The 17,500-nt window shown below is 46.6% G+C and overlaps 1 protein-coding gene across 2 annotated transcripts in view; it reads left to right on the forward strand.

Moving 5' to 3' along the window:
* The window catches only part of LOC110531229 (plexin-A2), a 428,904-nt gene that overhangs the window by 172,312 nt on the left and 239,092 nt on the right, over nt 1-17,500 (forward strand). The window lies entirely within an intron of this gene.

Below are 17,500 nucleotides of genomic sequence, written 5' to 3' on the forward strand. Positions count from 1 at the left end.
GTGTGAAACAAAGACAAAACAAATGGAAAATGAAAAGTGGATCGGCGGTAGCTAGAAAGCCGGTGACGTCGACCGTGACAGTGTCATGAAGATGTCGGATATGATTTGATTTTAGGTCACATGATATATGTAGAAAGTGTACAGTTCAATGCAGGCCGTAGGTGCTAAACACTCCCGTGTCAGTTGGGTTCCAAGAGAATAATCCTCAGAATCAGGTAATGTATCCGTATTGACCTTTTAGATCTGTGAGGATGCACGTGCAAGGTCACACACACACACACACACACACACACAGCCACACCGGAGTGAGGAAACAGCAGGGTGTGAATATGAGGATTAACTGGAGGTGTGATCCAACATATCCTGTTTGGATTCTCATACAGCAGCAGAAAGGGGCAGCATCTGAAATGGCACCCTATTCCCCAGGGCTCCGGTCAAAAGTAGTGCACTATGTAGGGAATAGGATGCCATTTGGGGTGTAATCACAGTGCTGAACAGAAACACAACACAGTCAGTCAGTCAGTCTAATGGAATGTAACTACCCTATAACCCATGAAGAACACAACACAGCCTTTTGCCTACCCTTAGTGATAGAGGGACTCTGTCTTAGCCTATTGGTCAAGACAAGACGAAACACAATATTGATGACTTAGCATGGTCTGTACACAGTACAGGGTAACTAATGGTGTCACTCCTAACCACACTACCACCAGTAGGATATTCCTCTGAATACCCTGCTGCTCTCATGCCAGAGGGGAGGAGGGTTGCTATAGTAACCTACCCCTCCTCCGGCGGCTCCGAGGTTGTGCCCTGCTTTTCCTTTTAGGAGGGAGTTCGGTGTTGGGTTCAATGAGTATGAGGGATATCTTTGACCAGGCACTGCCAGAACAGGCCAAGGAGGCTCTCTCCCCATCCCTGTGTCATTGTCTTGGACAAGCAGAAGGAGATTGGCTGTCTAAGGTTAGGACAGGCCAAGGGGATTCTTTCAACCTGACTTACCCCTTCCTTTGTGTCTGAGAGAGGGTGAGGGAGAGAGGGATGAACTGGTAGATCCATTGCCTTTGCCTGAGTAAATCCCTAGTCTGCCCAGAGAGAGCAGAGCTGACCGGTCCAGGCAGGGGAGGCTGGGTCAGCCGTATCAGATGGCCAATAGAGATGAATGAGTTGGCTGCTCCCTGGGAGCCCTGTGTGGAGTTATCTCAGCCTGTTAGGGTCCCACTGCAGAGACTACCTCTCTCTTTCTCCTATCCTCCATCCATCCACCATCTCTCTCTCTCTCTCTCTCTCTCTCGCTCCCTCCGTCCCTCATTTTCTTCTATCCTCTATTCTCCCCATCTCTTCTACCCTCCCTTAGTCCCTCCCTCCCTATCAGATGTCCTATAGATCACAGGACAGTCTACATGGCTAACTGCAGTCTGCTGTCCCCCACTCCCTGGTCTGTAGTGATGAATATATATTACACTCACTGGATTCCTCCAAAAATATATTATTGATGTACTGTTAGTGAGGTGGTCTTCAGTGTCCACTCTCTACTTACTGTGGTCTGTACATGGCCAGTCTGAACACACACACACGCATATTTCCCATGATGTCTCTATGGAGGACAGACAGGGGGTTAGGTCTGCCCTGACTCTCTCTGATGTTATCTCAAAACCCTGTGGTCCTAGAGACCATAAAACACCACTGCTGTGTGTGTGTGTGTGTGTGTGTGTGTGTGTGTGTGTGTGTGTGTGTGTGTGTGTGTGTGTGTGTGTGCAATAACATTACGTAGGAATCCCAAAACAGGGCTGTGTCTGGGGCACCGCAGCAAAGCAGGGGGTTATGGGATGGGAGCTCAGCCAGGTCTGTAGGTTATTATGGCTCTCTCCTCTCATTTTCTTCAGAGAGATAGACACACACACACACACACACACACACACACACACACACACACACACTGTACACAAACACACACAGTAAGCGTGCACGCACATATACAAACACACACACACATACTATACGCACACACATGCTGTACACGCACACATTCTGTAGACACACACATACTGCACACACACACATACTTTACACACATACTATACGCACACACACACATACTGTACACACACACACATACTGTACACACACACATACTGTACATGCACACATTCTGTACACACAAACAATGTACAAACACACATACTGCACACACACACACATACTTTACACACACATACTGTACGCACACACACACACATACTGTACATCCACACATACTGTAGACACACATACTGTACATGCACACAGTCTGTACAAACACACACATACTACACACACACACATACTGTACGCACACACACACACACATACTGTACACACACACATACTGTACATGCACACATTCTGTACACACACACATACTGTACATGCACACATTCTGTACACACACACATACTGTACAAACACACATACTGCACACACACACATACTGTACACACACATACTGTACGCACACGCACACACACATACTGTACACACACACCCATACTGTACACACACACACATACTGTACATGCACACATTCTGTACACACACACATACTGTACAAACACACATACGGCACACACGTACTTTACACACACATACTGTACGCACACACACACACATACTGTACACCCACACATAGTGTAGACACACATACTGTACAAACACACATACTGCACACACACATACTGCACACACATACTGTACGCACACACACACACACATACTGTACACACACACATACTGTAAATGCACACATTCTGTACACATACACACTTCTTTCTCTTCTTGTTTTATAGAGAAAGACATGCTGACTCTGCCCTCTGCCCTCTCTCTGTCCCTCTTTCTCCTCTTGTTTTATAGAGAAAGACATGCTGACTCTGCCCTCTGCCCTCTCTCTGTCCCTCTTTCTCCTCTTGTTTTATAGAGAAAGACATGCTGACTCTGCCCTCTGCTCTCTCTCTGTCCCTCTTTCTCCTCTTGTTTTATAGAGAAAGACATGCTGACTCTGCCCTCTGCTCTCTCTGTCTGTCCCTCTTTCTCCTCTTGTTTTATAGAGAAAGACATGCTGACTCTGCCCTCTGCTCTCTCTGTCTGTCCCTCTTTCTCCTCTTGTTTTAAAGAGAAAGACATGCTGACTCTGCCCTCTGCTCTCTCGGTCTGTCCCTCTTTCTCCTCTCTCTTGCTCTCTCTTTCCTCCCCCCTCCTATCTCCTCCCCCTTTTCAGGCTCCAGTCACCTCATGTCTCTCGTCTGCAGCCTGCTTACTGTCAGGCCTAATGAGCAGGCCACATGTCATGGAGGAGCTGCTACTAATAATGTGTATTTGACGATGACAGCATAGCATGTCAAGGCTTTATAGCAATCTGATACATTCATCTATATGAGGATCCCCCCCTGGTTAATAACACAGCCTCAGCCGTGTCTAATACAACATGGACCAGAACATTTGACACATACATTATAGCTGTAATACATTAGCTATCTTAGTGGAGCCAGATGATGTTCTATCAGGATGGTGCTCACTGTATTCTCTCTTCTCACTTAAACCTGCCAAAGTTATATTCCAGCATTTCAGCATTTCAGCATTCCAGCTTGAGTCGTCTGAGTTAAACTGGAACCTTTTCATTCTAATATACCTCCTTCTGAACTGTCCTTCAGCTGCTCTGGATTTCTCTCCTTATGATCTGCTTTAAACACGCATGTCAGGGGAGATGTTAGTCTAGAAATATTATGGATTTTCTTGCTTTGATAAAAGTGCAGTGATTATCCGCCCATTGGTGTGTGAGCACACACACATACACACACACACACACGCACACACACACACTGCTCTGCTACTTGTGAGGGTTGTTGTTGCCTGTCACCACTGATTGTATTTCTTCTGCTCTGTGCTTATTTGTTTATTTATATTTTCTCTCCGTGTTTTTGATCCATCTAACTCCATTAAAAACATGCTTTGCTCCTCTCTAAACACATATTAGGGGAGTATATGATCTTGTTTTTCCGTGTTTTTGATTAGAGGGCTCTCTTGAAAGCTTCAGTCTCAGACAGGCAATGAGGTTCCCTGGAAATGTCTATGTATTTTTGTTTTGATGCAGAGAAAATGGTTGAAGATACTCGTGCTTAGTGGCGTGGTCATTTACGCTAGAGTTAGTTTAGCTGTCAGCATGTCGAACATCTGGGATAAGTAGAGCCTAATCAGTCTGAGAGAACGTGTAGCCTTCAGAGGAGCTGTGCCAGGGTCTGTTATTGACTCTGTACTCTGTGGCAGTGTTACCCTCGCTATACAGCTCTGTAAGCCCACCATACCTGCTGGCAGGTTTGCTCCACAGCTGTCTCACATATCTGACTCCCCGTAGATCAGAAGACGTTAAAAGCACTGTAGATCTGACACATCCCAGACACTCTGAGACAAATCAGACAGTTAAGAGCTTTAGTAGTTTGTGGTGAAAGCTTTATGTTCCGAGTCATCTTAAAAAGCTGTCTTCCTCTGACCCACATAACTTCCCTCCAGTCCAGACTCTGAAACCAAACAGTCATCAATCCACTCTCTGACAGAGGTAAGTTCTCTTCAACATAACCAAGACAACCTCTCCCCTCTGCATTCCATGGCCAATATGAAATGGAGTTTAGTGGCATAAACAGAAAGAAAGTGCTCCCATATCCCCCTATCCATCCCCCATCCCTCTATCTCCCCATCCCTGCTCTCTGTGAACTTTCTTGGACGGTGTCCTCTTCTCTCTGGCCCCCGCTCAGATTTTTTAATGTGAGCCCAAATATAGCCTGCTGCATTGTGCTGTTGGCCTTAGTGTGTGTGTGTGTGTGTGTGTGTGTGTGTGTGTGTGTGTGTGTGTGTGTGTGTGTGTTTGGGGTGATTAGGGTTACTCCTGATCTCATCTCACCACACACTTTAATTCACTGGTCTGGTTCCTATTTAAACACCACAAGGGAACTGGAGAAAACGCTGACGCTGATTATATAGGAGTTTGAAGTTAGAACTTAGAAAGAGAGACGAGTAAAGTAATAGAAAATATTCATTTTCATCTATACCTTAATAGTGGTCTGGGTTTTACAGTGGGTTGATCTCCTCAATGCTATATGTCCTATATGGTGTTTACTAGAGATACTGATTAAAAGAGATGTGGGGGGATTGGAGTGGATGGAAGAGGGAGGGAATGGAGCAGAGGAGGAGAGGAGGGGAAGAGATGGGAGGAGGGAAAGGGAGGGGGAGGAGAAGGAAGGGGAGGAGGGGAAGAGATAGGGGAGGAGAGGAGGGGAGGAGATTGGAGTAGGGGAAGGGAGGGAGAGGAGGGAAAGGGAGGAGAGGAGGGGGATGGTGGAGGAGGAGAGGGGAAGGTGACTGTGTCTGTGGCCTGGGTCTATTGACGGTTGGAAAAGAAGCCTGGTTATCCCTATGGATATGAGAAGTGACAAGGGGAGGACACAATAGCCTGCAGGTAAAATACTTAATTAGCAAAGTGACATTTTAATTGGGCATGTAGAAAGGTTCGGAGGGTACATGGAGAGGGGAGGAAGAAGTCTCAATTCAATGAGAATCCCTTTTTGATTGACACAGATGCAAGTACAAACAGTAATTCTTATATTTTTGTTAGCTCTACTACAGAAGTTGCTCACACGGAGTTCTCCTTGGTTTGTGTGTGAATGTTTGGATTTTGATGCTATTCTATCTGTGTGTAGGGTGTTGTACTGATTCACACCTTTTAAATGAGCACTCTCCCTCCCCCTCCATCGCCCCCCCTCCCCCTCCATCTCCCTCCCCTTCCATCCCCCTCCCTCCCCTCCATCTCCCTCCCCTTCCATCTCCCTCCCTCCCTCCCCTCCATCCCCCCCCCCTCCATCGCCCTCCCTCCCTCTCCCTCCATCTCCATTCCTCCCTCCGCCTCCATCACCCTCCCTCCCCCTCCATCTCCCTTCCTCCCTCCCCCTTCATCTCCCTTCCTCCCTCCCCCTCTATCTCCCTCCCTCCAGTCAGTGTGTCAGATAGGAAGTGACATGTAGTGAACCTCGTCAGGCTGGCTTACTCAAGGCCTTATTGGGACTTACATTGTACAACAGAAAACAGAACACAAAGGCATCGTGCTCTACTGATGGAAACCATCCCACGTACACACACATACGGACACACACGCACACACACACACGGAACACATTTGTAGATGCTGCTGATGGCGGAAGAGTTTGGGCTGACACTGATGATGGGTTAGATGTGTTATCCAGGCGTTACTCAGGTTTTCTCCCAACTGGTTACAGATAGTGTGTGTGTGTGTGTGTTTGAAAGAGAGAGACAAAGAGCGAGAGAGAGAGAGAGAGAGAGAGATACTGTAGGTAGAGCTAGAGAGAGAGATACTGTAGGTAGAGAGAGATACTGTAGGTAGAGAGAGAGAGATACTGTAGGTAGAGAGAGATACTGTAGGTAGAGAGAGATACTGTAGGTAGAGAGAGAGAGATACTGTAGGTAGAGAGACAGAGAGAGAGAGGTAGAGATAGAGATACTGTAGGTAGAGGTAGAGAGAGAGAGGTAGAGATAGAGAGATACTGTAGGTAGAGGTAGAGAGAGAGAGAGAGGTAGAGAGAGATACTAGAGGTAGAGAGAGAGATACTGTAGGTAGAGGTAGAGAGAGAGAGAGATACTGTAGGTAGAGAGAGAGAGAGAGAGACATTAGGGAGAGGTAGGGAGAGAGAGAGGTAGAGATAGAGAGAGATACTGTAGTTAGAGAGAGAGAGATACTGTAGGTTGAGGTAGAGAGAGAGAGATACTGTAGGTAGAGATAGAGAGAGAGAGATACTGTAGGTAGAGGTAGAGAGAGAGATGTGTGAAAGAAATACTAGTATCCACCCACCCTCCATTCCACCAGTAAAGAAATACAATTCAGGTCTGCTACATTGCAAGAGGGATTTCCAGAAGGGATATGTGAGGTGAAAGAGGTGGTGAATCTAGCTGTAGCTCAGTGTTCTACTGCCTGCCCTTCCCTGTCCTGTCCTGGGTGAATTGATGGGTACGGTATGTCTGTGTGTGGAGTGGAAGTGAGGATATAGTGCTGTGATGGTTCAGGGACAAGGAGGTGGTAGTGTGGCACAGCCATGGCACCTTACTCCTGGTGTGGGTGATGAATTTCCCCACCGGCCCCTGAGGAGCTCTCCATCAGCCAGGGCCCAGGAGCCAGGATGGAGCCATCAACACACCACACCCAGACATGTGGGCTCACAGCCCAGCCAGGCCTCCTATTAACATACTAGACCAGAGCCGACTAACAGGCCTTATTAACATACTAGATCAGAGCCGACTAACTAGGCCTTATTAACATACTAGATCAGAGCCGACTAACTAGGCCTTATTAACATACTAGATCAGAGCCAACTAACTAGGCCTTATTAACATACTAGATCAGAGCCGACTAACTAGGCCTTATTAACATACTAGATCAGAGCCAACTAACTAGGCCTTATTAACATACTAGATCAGAGCCGACTAACTAGGCCCCATTAACATACTAGATCAGAGCCGACTAACTAGGCCCCATTAACATACTAGATCAGAGCTGACTAACTAGGCCCCATTAACATACTAGACCAGAGCCGACTAACATACTAGACCAGAGCCCCATTAACATACTAGACCAGAGCCGACTAACTAGGCCCCATTAACATACTAGATCAGAGCCGACTAACTAGGCCCCATTAACATACTAGACCAGAGCCTACTAACTAGGCCCCATTAACATACTAGATCAGAGCCGACTAACTAGGCCCCATTAACATACTAGACCAGAGCCTACTAACTAGGCCCCATTAACATACTAGATCAGAGCCGACTAACTAGGCCCCATTAACATACTAGACCAGAGCCGACTAACTAGGCCCCATTAACATACTAGACCAGAGCCGACTAACTAGGCCCCATTAACATACTAGACTAGAGCAGAGAAGACTGACCACATTAGACTGTTGACATAGAAATGTAGGTTAGTGTGAGAAGGAGTACTGAGGGCTACAGTGGGCCATCACACAGGACCTCAAACATGGCAGCTTTCAGATGAGCTACATTGCCTCTCACAGTGGTGCTGCTAGAGCCCAGCAGTTATTATCAGGCTCCCTGAGAGGATAGCCCACATCACACATCCCATCTATTCTAATGACTGATAGGACTTCATAGGGCTCCATCAGATGAAATGGGATTGATTAGTCAGGTCTTATTTTGGCTGTTACCCTCTCTCCCCCCTCTGATCTGTGACTGAGTATGTAACAGGGGTAACACCTGACCCCCTCTGGCAGAGATCAAATCAAAGTTTACTTGTCACATGCGACGGGGGGGGGGGGGGGGGGTTGGGGGGGCAATGCAAATAGACTGGGTAGCCATTTGATTAGCTGTTCAGGAGTCATATGGCTTGGAGGTAGAAGCTGTTTAGAAGCCTTTTGGACCTAGACTCCACTACCGCTTGCTGTGCGGTAGCAGAGAGAACAGTCTATGACTAGGGTGGCTGGTGTCTTTGAACATTTTTGGGCTTTCCTCTGACACCGCCTGGTATAGATGTCCTGGATGGCAGGAAGCTTGACCCTCTGTAGCGCCTTGTGGTCTGAGGCCGAGCAGTTGCCATACCAGGCGGTGATGCAACCCGTCAGGATGCTCTCGATGGTGCAGCTGTTTAACTTTTTGGGCGTCTCACAATATGTTCAGGGGGGCGCGGCACAGTGCTTGGAAGAACCATGCGACACATGCCAAATGGCACCCTATTCCCTATATAATTTACTACTTTTGACCAGAGCCCTATAAACCGTGGTCAGAAGTAGTGCACTATGTAGGAAATAGGGTGCCATTTGGGAAACAGCCATGTGCTTTTGTGGAATCTAATCCAGTGTGTGGGATGGGTGATGGATCAGTCAGATAAAGCCCAGGCAGTTTCAGCGGACCGCCTATCCTATCTATCCTATCGCCAGCCACAACAATTGAACAGACTGAGAATGGATTAGTCCAGAATTAGATTGGAGATAGATAGGCTAGATAGGCTAGCTGCGGGACAGATTACTGTGGTGTGGTGGGAGTTATGCTCTGCTCTGTTCTCTCAGTCAGCTAGATCTCTCACTGGCTCTATACACCCAGCTGAGGCATTCTCTCTCTCTCTAGTTCATAGTCTCCTCAACAGATTGCACTGGGAGATTCTCCTCAAGCCTGGAGTGTGTTCTCTCCCAGTCAACTAGCTCTCTCACTAGGCGCTGGCTCTAGTACCTACAGTACAATATACTGGTCATCCGCTTCTAACTAACATGCAGACTGCACCACCATCTTAATTGTGGTAATAGAAATAGATATATGATAGTATAAAGTAGTAATTGTATTTATATGGAGGTGAGTATTTAAGTGCAACACACACACCAGTCACCCTCAGTATGCCTGTTAGTGTTGGCACAGATACCATAGGACACTAACCTCATTCACAGCTGGGGATGGAAAATAGTTGTATTTCCAAATGTGAAAAATACATGTGTTTAAGCGGTGGACCTGCATAGTTTTCTGCTGTTTAAATGAAAAGGCTTATTTAAAACAACAAGAGCAAGCGTTAGAGCTCGAGGATATTCTTCAATGTCACAGATAATAAGCAGCATATCATCACCGATTGGATGCACCAGAAAAACAGACCAACTTACTGCTTATATCTGCTTCTGAAACGGAACACATATTTTCATCGCCAGATTCAGAAGCTAAATGAATCTCTTTCATGGTGCTACATGTCTACTTGCTAAGTGCTCCATGTTTACATGTTTTGTTGCTAGGTCAATACTCTATGTTCAGTGGAAGAATTCTCAAGGCTAAACAGTTTGTACATTGAATACATTTATATGTTACATAACTTGAATGTATTTAAAGAGTCAAATGAGAGCACTGAGGCGTCCTCCCATTTGCCCCCCACCCCCCACCCCATTTCCCCCCCATTTGCCCCCCACCCCCCACCCCATTTCCCCCCCATTTGCCCCCCACCCCCCACCCCATTTCCCCCCCATCTCCCCCCCATTTCCCCCATTTCCCCCCCATCTCCCCCCGCCCCCCATCTCCCCCCATTTCCCCCCCATCTCCCCCCATCTCCCCCCATCTCCCCCCATTTCCCCCCATCTCCCCCCATTTCCCCCCATCTCCCCCCATTTCCCCCCATTTCCCCCCATTTCCCCCCATCTCCCCCCATTTCCCCCCATCTCCCCCCATCTCCCCCCATCTCCCCCCATTTCCCCCCATTTCCCCCCATCTCCCCCCATTTCCCCCCATCTCCCCCCATTTCCCCCCCATCTCCCCCCATTTCCCCCATCTCCAGGCATTGAACATCCTTAAACGTGCTGCACACACATTCATTGCACTTTTCCGCTGGATTTATTCAGCACTTTCCCTGGACAAATAGTTTCACACAGACAGCCACACTCAGAGATCCAGACCCCACCAAAATAACCATGATGCCATGGTCCTGAGCTGGTTCTGAATATGGGAGAGAGAGTAGGGCACACTGGTAGGGTCTCTCCTCTCTATTGGGTTGATGGAGAGACAGTAGGGCACACTGGTAGGGTCTCTCCTCTCTATTGGGTTGATGGAGAGACAGTAGGGCACACTGGTAGGGTCTCTCCTCTCTATTGGGTTGATGGAGAGACAGTAGGGCACACTGGTAGGGTCTCTCCTCTCTATCGGGTTGATAGAGAGACAGTAGGGCACACTGGTTGGGTCTCTCCTCTCTATCGTGTTGATGGAGAGACAGTAGGGTTGCACTCTCCAGTCAGTCACAGTCCTTGCTCCCATTCATAGCTCTCTAGCTGATCAGGGAGACATCTGAGTGCACCCTTTAACACCTATTTCTGCCCCAGTTTCCCCCTGTAAACTGTAAGTGCTCTCGATGGCATAGTATGTATGCCATACAATATGTATGAATGCACCCTAGTCTGTCCTGAAGTCAACTCTAGGTCAGCAAACAAGGTACATGATTGTGAAAGTAAAATTAAACCTTTAGCCAGCTAACAATGCTGCACAGCTCCGTGGCCTTGGCGTGTTTCCACGAACAATGGACTGCTAAAGGTCTGACCCCCCTCTCACACAGTCTCATCTTTCTCCATCTGTCTCCCTGTCTCTGTTCCTCTGGTTCTGCTCTCACCTCTGGGGAGAGGTACAGTAACGTTGGTAATGGTGGAGGTGTTGACATTAAGCCAGAGAAGCAGGGACGTGGCAGTAGCCTTTAGGTTCAGGTTGGCCTAGCAGAGGGGATTTCTGTAATGAATGGTGTATAATACTCACTGAGGGAGAGGAGAGGGGAGGAGAGGAGAGGAGGTTGGTAAACTGAACCGTTCTCTCTCAGTAGCCTATAAATAAATAATTGAGGGGAGAAGCAGGACAGAACAGGTTTCCGGTGTGAGTGTATGATGCTGAGAGACTCATCATGGGAAAAGGGAGATTGGGGTAGAGGAAGTCTCAGGTGACCTACCGTGAGGTTAGATGTGGGAGAGAGTAGAGCCTTTTCTGTTTGGATAGAAGCCCACTGGCATCAGCCTTCCCTCAGGGTTCACTTGTCCATCTCCACTACACTGCACTCAGCCCCAAGCAACCTCTGCTTCCTCCATTACCTGCTCCGGGTCATTTCTCTCTCTCTGTCTCTCTCTCTCATCCTCTCTAGAGTTCTCTCAACTCTATCTTGCTCTCTCGCTCTCTCTCTATCTCGCTCTTTTGCTCTCTCTCTCTCTCTCTCTCTCTCTCTCTCTCTCTCTCTCTCTCTGTCTCTCTCTCTCTCTCTCTGTCTCTCTCTCTCTCTCTCTCTCTGTCTCTCTCTCTCTCTCTCTGTCTCTCTCTCTCTCTCTCTCTCTCTCTGTCTCTCTCTCTCCCTCTCTCTCTCTCTCTCTCTCTCTCTCTCTCTCTCTCTCTCTCTCTCTCTCTCTGCAAAGTGCATCTGTCTGACAATTTCAAGGGAGATGTTGAAGAACTCTACCTCACAAGCTGCATGCCTGGAATCGTTTCTCTGCTTGTGGAGTGTGTTGGGGGGGAGTTGAGCACCTCTGCAGAACAGGGTCTGCTGCATGGGGCTGTGGGAGAGGGACAGAGGGGCGGTGGGGGCTGTGGACTGTCCTTAATGTTGATTCCATTATCTCTCTATGTGACTCAGGAGCCAAGGCTAGAGTAGGGGAGAGAGAGAGAGAGTGGGGGGAGAGATGCAGGGTGAGTGGGGGAGAGATAGGGGGAGGCCATACATCTTTTATCTCAGTTCATGTTTACCTGACAGTGGTCTGTTTAGACCCGCTGGTGTGTGAGTGTTCACTCAGGGATTAAAGTGGGGGCTTTTAACCTTTCCAGGGTCACTGGTAGAGAAACAAGCAGGGTGATGAACATGAACACTGAACACTGGGGCTGTTTAGAACCCCTGGATGGACAGACTTCAGGTGGAGGGCTGGGACTGGAAGTGCACCCTGGGGAAGCTGTGTGTGTGTGTGTGTGTGTGTGTGTGTGTGTGTGTGTGTGTGTGTTTGTGTGTGTGTGTGTGAGTGAAAGAAGGAGAATAGGCGGTGACCGTGTTCAGAGCTCTCTGGGCAGTATGTTGTGTGATAGAGGTCTGATTGAGATGAAGTGCAGACTGTGTGTGGAAGGTCAGAGTTATCGAGTGTTCCCCTGTGGCTGCAGACAGACAGAACAACACAGCCAGCCCTATCCCTGTTAGGGGAGGTACATACAGTTGAAGTCAGAAGTTTACATACCCCTTAGCCAAATACATTTAAACTCAGTTTTTCACAAAACCTGACATTTAATCCTAGTAAAAATTCCCTGCCTTAGGTCAGTTAAGATCACCACTTTATTTTAAGAATGTGAAATGTCAGAATAATAGTAGAGAGAATGATTTATTTCAGGTTTTATTTCTTTGATCACATTCCCAGTTTACATACACTCAATTAGTATTTGGTAGCATTGCCTTTAAAATGTTTAACTTGGGTTAAACATTTTGGGTAGCCTTCCACAAGCTTCCCACAATAAGTTGGGTGAATTTTGGCCCATTCCTCCTGACAGAGCTGGTGTAACTGAGTCAGGTTTGTAGCCCTTCTTGCTCACACACACTTTTTCAGTTCTGCCTACACATTATCTATAGGATTGAGGTCCGGGCTTTGTGATGACCATTCCAATACCTTGACTTTGTTGTCCTAAAGCCATTTTCCCACAACTTTGGAAGTATGCTTGGGGTCATTGTCCATTTGTAAGACCCATTTGCAACCAAGCTTTAACTTCCTGACTGATGTCTTGAGATGTTGCTTCAATATATCCACATAATTTCCCTTCCTCATCATGCCATCTATTTTGTGAAGTGCACCATCCCTCCTGCAGCGAAGCACCCCCACAACATGATGCTGCCACCCCTGTGCTTCACGGTTGGGATGGTGTTCTTCGGCTTGCAAGCCTCCCCCTTTTCCTCCAAACATAACAATGGTCATTATGGCCAAACAGTTCTATATTTGTTACATCAGACCACGGGACATTTCAATCTTTGTCCCCATGTGCAGTTGCAAACCGTAGTCTGGCTTTTTTATGACGGTTTTGGAGCAGTGGCTTCTTCCTTGCTGAGCGGCCTTTCAGGTTATGTTGATATAGGACTTGTTTTTACTGAGGATATAGATACTTTTGTACCTAATTCCTCCAGCATGTTTACAAGGTCCTTTGCTGTTGTTCTGGTATTGGTTTGCACTTTTCGCACCAAAGTACATTCATCTCTAGGAGACAGAATGCGTCTCCTTCCTGAGCGGTATGACAGCTGTGTGGTCCCATGGTGTTTATACTTGCGTACTATTGTTTGTACAGATGATCGTGGTACCTTCAGTGGTTTGGAAATTGCTCCCAAGGATGAACCAGACTTGTGGAGGTCTCCAATTTTTTTTCTGAGGTCTTGGCTGATTTCTTTTGATTTTCACATGATGTCAAGCAAAGAGGCACTGAGTTTGAAGGTAGGCCTTGAAACACATCCACAGGTACACCAATTGACTCAAATTATGTACATTAGCCTTTCAGAAGCTTCTAAAGCCATGACATAATTTTCTGTAATGTTCCAAGCTGTTTATAGGCACAGTTAACTTAGTGTATGTAAACTTCTGAACCGCTGGAATTGTGATAAAGTGAATTATAAGTGAAATAATCTGTCTGTAAACAATTGTTGGAAAAATTACTTGTGTCATGCACAAAGTAGATGTCCTAACTGACTTGCCAAAACTATAGTTTGTTAATTAACAAGACATTTGTGGAGTGGTTGAAAAACAAGTTTTAATGACTCCAACCTTAGTGTATGTAAACTTCCGACTTCAACTGTAGATCCACATTACAGACAGCCAGGTCCCTCACTCACACACACACACACACACACACACACACATATACACACACACACACACACGCACGCACGCATACACACACACACACACACACACACACACACACATACACACACACACACATACACACACACACACACACACACACACACACACACACACACACACTCACCCTGGGTCAACAGCAGCATCTCACAACATGGGTTCATGGCATGTCTCCCTCATGCTTTATGGATGAACATATTGCTTGTATGTAGTTGCTTGTAGTTCTCCTTCTTCATCTCCCTCTCTGCTGTAAATGTCAGTAACCAGGTTAATGCTGGTCGGGTGTCTCCCCCACATCCTGTACATATGGTTTTCACATATGTAGTTACGCTACCAGGCTTGTGTTTGCATTACACTGCTACTGGGCAGGGAGGCATGAACCACTGGAAATGAAAATGAAATGAACCACTGGTTTGGAAATGAACCACTGGTTTTCAGATTCTGCTTTTGTTCACAAGTTATTCAGTCTTTGAGCTGTGCTCCTTGCCCATACAGAACCATACAGAACCATACAGCACCATACAGAACCATACAGCACTATACAGAACCATACAGCACCATAGATCACCATAGAGCACCATATAGCACCATACAGAACCATACAGCACCATACAGAAGCAGACAGCACCATACAGAACCATTCAGCACCAAACAGAACCATACAGCACTATACAGAACCATACAGCACCATAGATCACCATAGAGCACCATACAGCACCATACAGAACCATACAGCACCATACAGAAGCAGACAGCACCATACAGAACCATACAGAACCATACAGAACCATACAGCACCATACAGAAGCATACAGCACCACATAGCACCATACAGCACCATACAGAAGCATACAGCACCATACAGAACCATACAGAAGCATACAGCACCATACAGAACCATACAGCACCATACAGAACCATACAGCACCATACAGAAGCATACAGCACCACATAGCACCATACAGCACCATACAGAAGCATACAGCACCATACAGAACCATACAGAAGCATACAGCACCATACAGAACCATACAGACGCATATAGCACCATATAGAACCATACAGACGCATACAGCACGATACAGAACCATACAGACGCATACAGCACCACATAGCACCATACAGCACCATACAGAAGCATACAGCACCATACAGAACCATACAGCACCATACAGCACCATACAGAAGCATACAGAACAATACAGAAGCATACAGCACCATACAGAACCATACAGAACCATACAGAAGCATACAGCACCATGCAGAACCATACAGAAGAATACAGCACCATATAGAACCATACCGAAGCATACAGCACCATACAAAACCATACAGAACCATACAGCACCATACAGAATCATACATCACCATACAGCGCCATACAGAAGCATACAGCACCATACAGAAGCATACAGCAACATACAGAACCATACAGAAGCATACAGCACCATACAGACGCATACAGCACCATACAGCACCATACAGAACCATACAGCACCATACAGCACCATACATAACCATACAGAAGCATACAGCACCATACAGCACCATACAGAAGCATACAGCACCATAAAGAACCATACAGCACCATACAGAACCATACAGAACCATACAGCACCATACAGCACCATACAGCACCATACAGAAGCATACAGCACCATACAGAACCATACAGAACCATACAGCACCATACAGAACCATACAGCACCATACAGCACCATATAGAACCATACAGAAGCATACAGCACTGCTGGTGCTGCTCTATGGGCTTGGCTAACCCTGACTAACCTCTTGTCTTAGAGACCATGAATCAGGGGTTGTGTTGAACTTATTTCACCTTTGTTCTGTTGTGTTTGGCCACTTGCTACCGCCTCACTGTTACGCCCCTCGCCCCTACTCCCAGGGGACCCTAATGACAGACCTTGAGACAACCCCCTGGGGGGGTGCGGTAAGGGCAAAGGTTTCATTGTGGGGTGGGGTGCTCTTTGGACCTGTCACTGTGTGAATAGATACATGGCTATAGAGAGGAGGGGCCCAACAGATGATAGAACCATCAGCTTTCATGTTACCACAGCGACAGTGACATCACAGAACCATCTCTCTCTCACGCCACCGCCAGTCGCCAGGATCCTTCCAGAGATTTACAGTCACCTTTATTTGGGAAGCTGTAACTGGTGCTAAGACGAGATGTGTAGGTATGTCACAGAGGGTCGTCACAGAGGGTCGTCGTGCTGAACACATCCCTAAAATGAGACATTCAAATGTTATTACACTGTGGTAATATGGGTTTTCAATCAGAAGTGGATTCAAACTTTAACTGATGTCAAACTCCAACGTTAGAAAAAAAATACAACCAACCGTGTTAACTTCTGCAGGGCTTGATGCTGACCTTTTTTTACAAGGAGCATGTTTTGAAAAATGTAGGCACACAAAATATTTCAGGTATTAAAGCTAGAATCCTTTTATTTTTCTCGTCTCACTGGTGCTCCTAAATGAAAACTCCAGGACGCACAGCAAAATATTTAGGCACATATATGAGTAAGATGGTTGCACTGTAGAGCCCTGTTTTGGTATTTTAAATTGGATTCTCAATGGCATGTTAAATCCGATCTTATCCGTAGTGAGCCCATGTGAAATGCTGTACAACCCTATTTGTTAGTTTTCCATAGACTAAAGTCATATCTAACCTCAGTGTGTGTCCCTAGGTCAGGGTGTGTTTAATACAGTAATGTTAACATGTGTGTCCCTAGGTCAGGGTGTGTTTAATACAGTAATGTTAACATGTGTGTCCCTAGGTCAGGGTGTGTTTAATACAGTAATGTTAACCTGTGTGTCCCTAGGTCAGGGTGTGTTTAATACAGTAATGTTAACCTGTGTGTCCCTAGGTCAGGGTGTGTTTAATACAGTAATGTTAACCTGTGTGTCCCTAGGTCAGGGTGTGTTTAATACAGTAATGTTAACCTGTGTGTCCCTAGGTCAGGGTGTGTTTAATACAGTAATGTTAACCTGTGTGTCCCTAGGTCAGGGTGTGTTTAATACAGTAATGTTAACCTGTGTGTCCCTCAGTCAGGGTGTGTTTAATACAG

The sequence above is a fragment of the Oncorhynchus mykiss genome, chromosome 9 (genome assembly GCF_057628025.1).
Source record: "Oncorhynchus mykiss isolate SJ-2025 chromosome 9, ASM5762802v1, whole genome shotgun sequence".
In the NCBI taxonomy this organism is placed as follows: domain Eukaryota; kingdom Metazoa; phylum Chordata; class Actinopteri; order Salmoniformes; family Salmonidae; genus Oncorhynchus; species Oncorhynchus mykiss.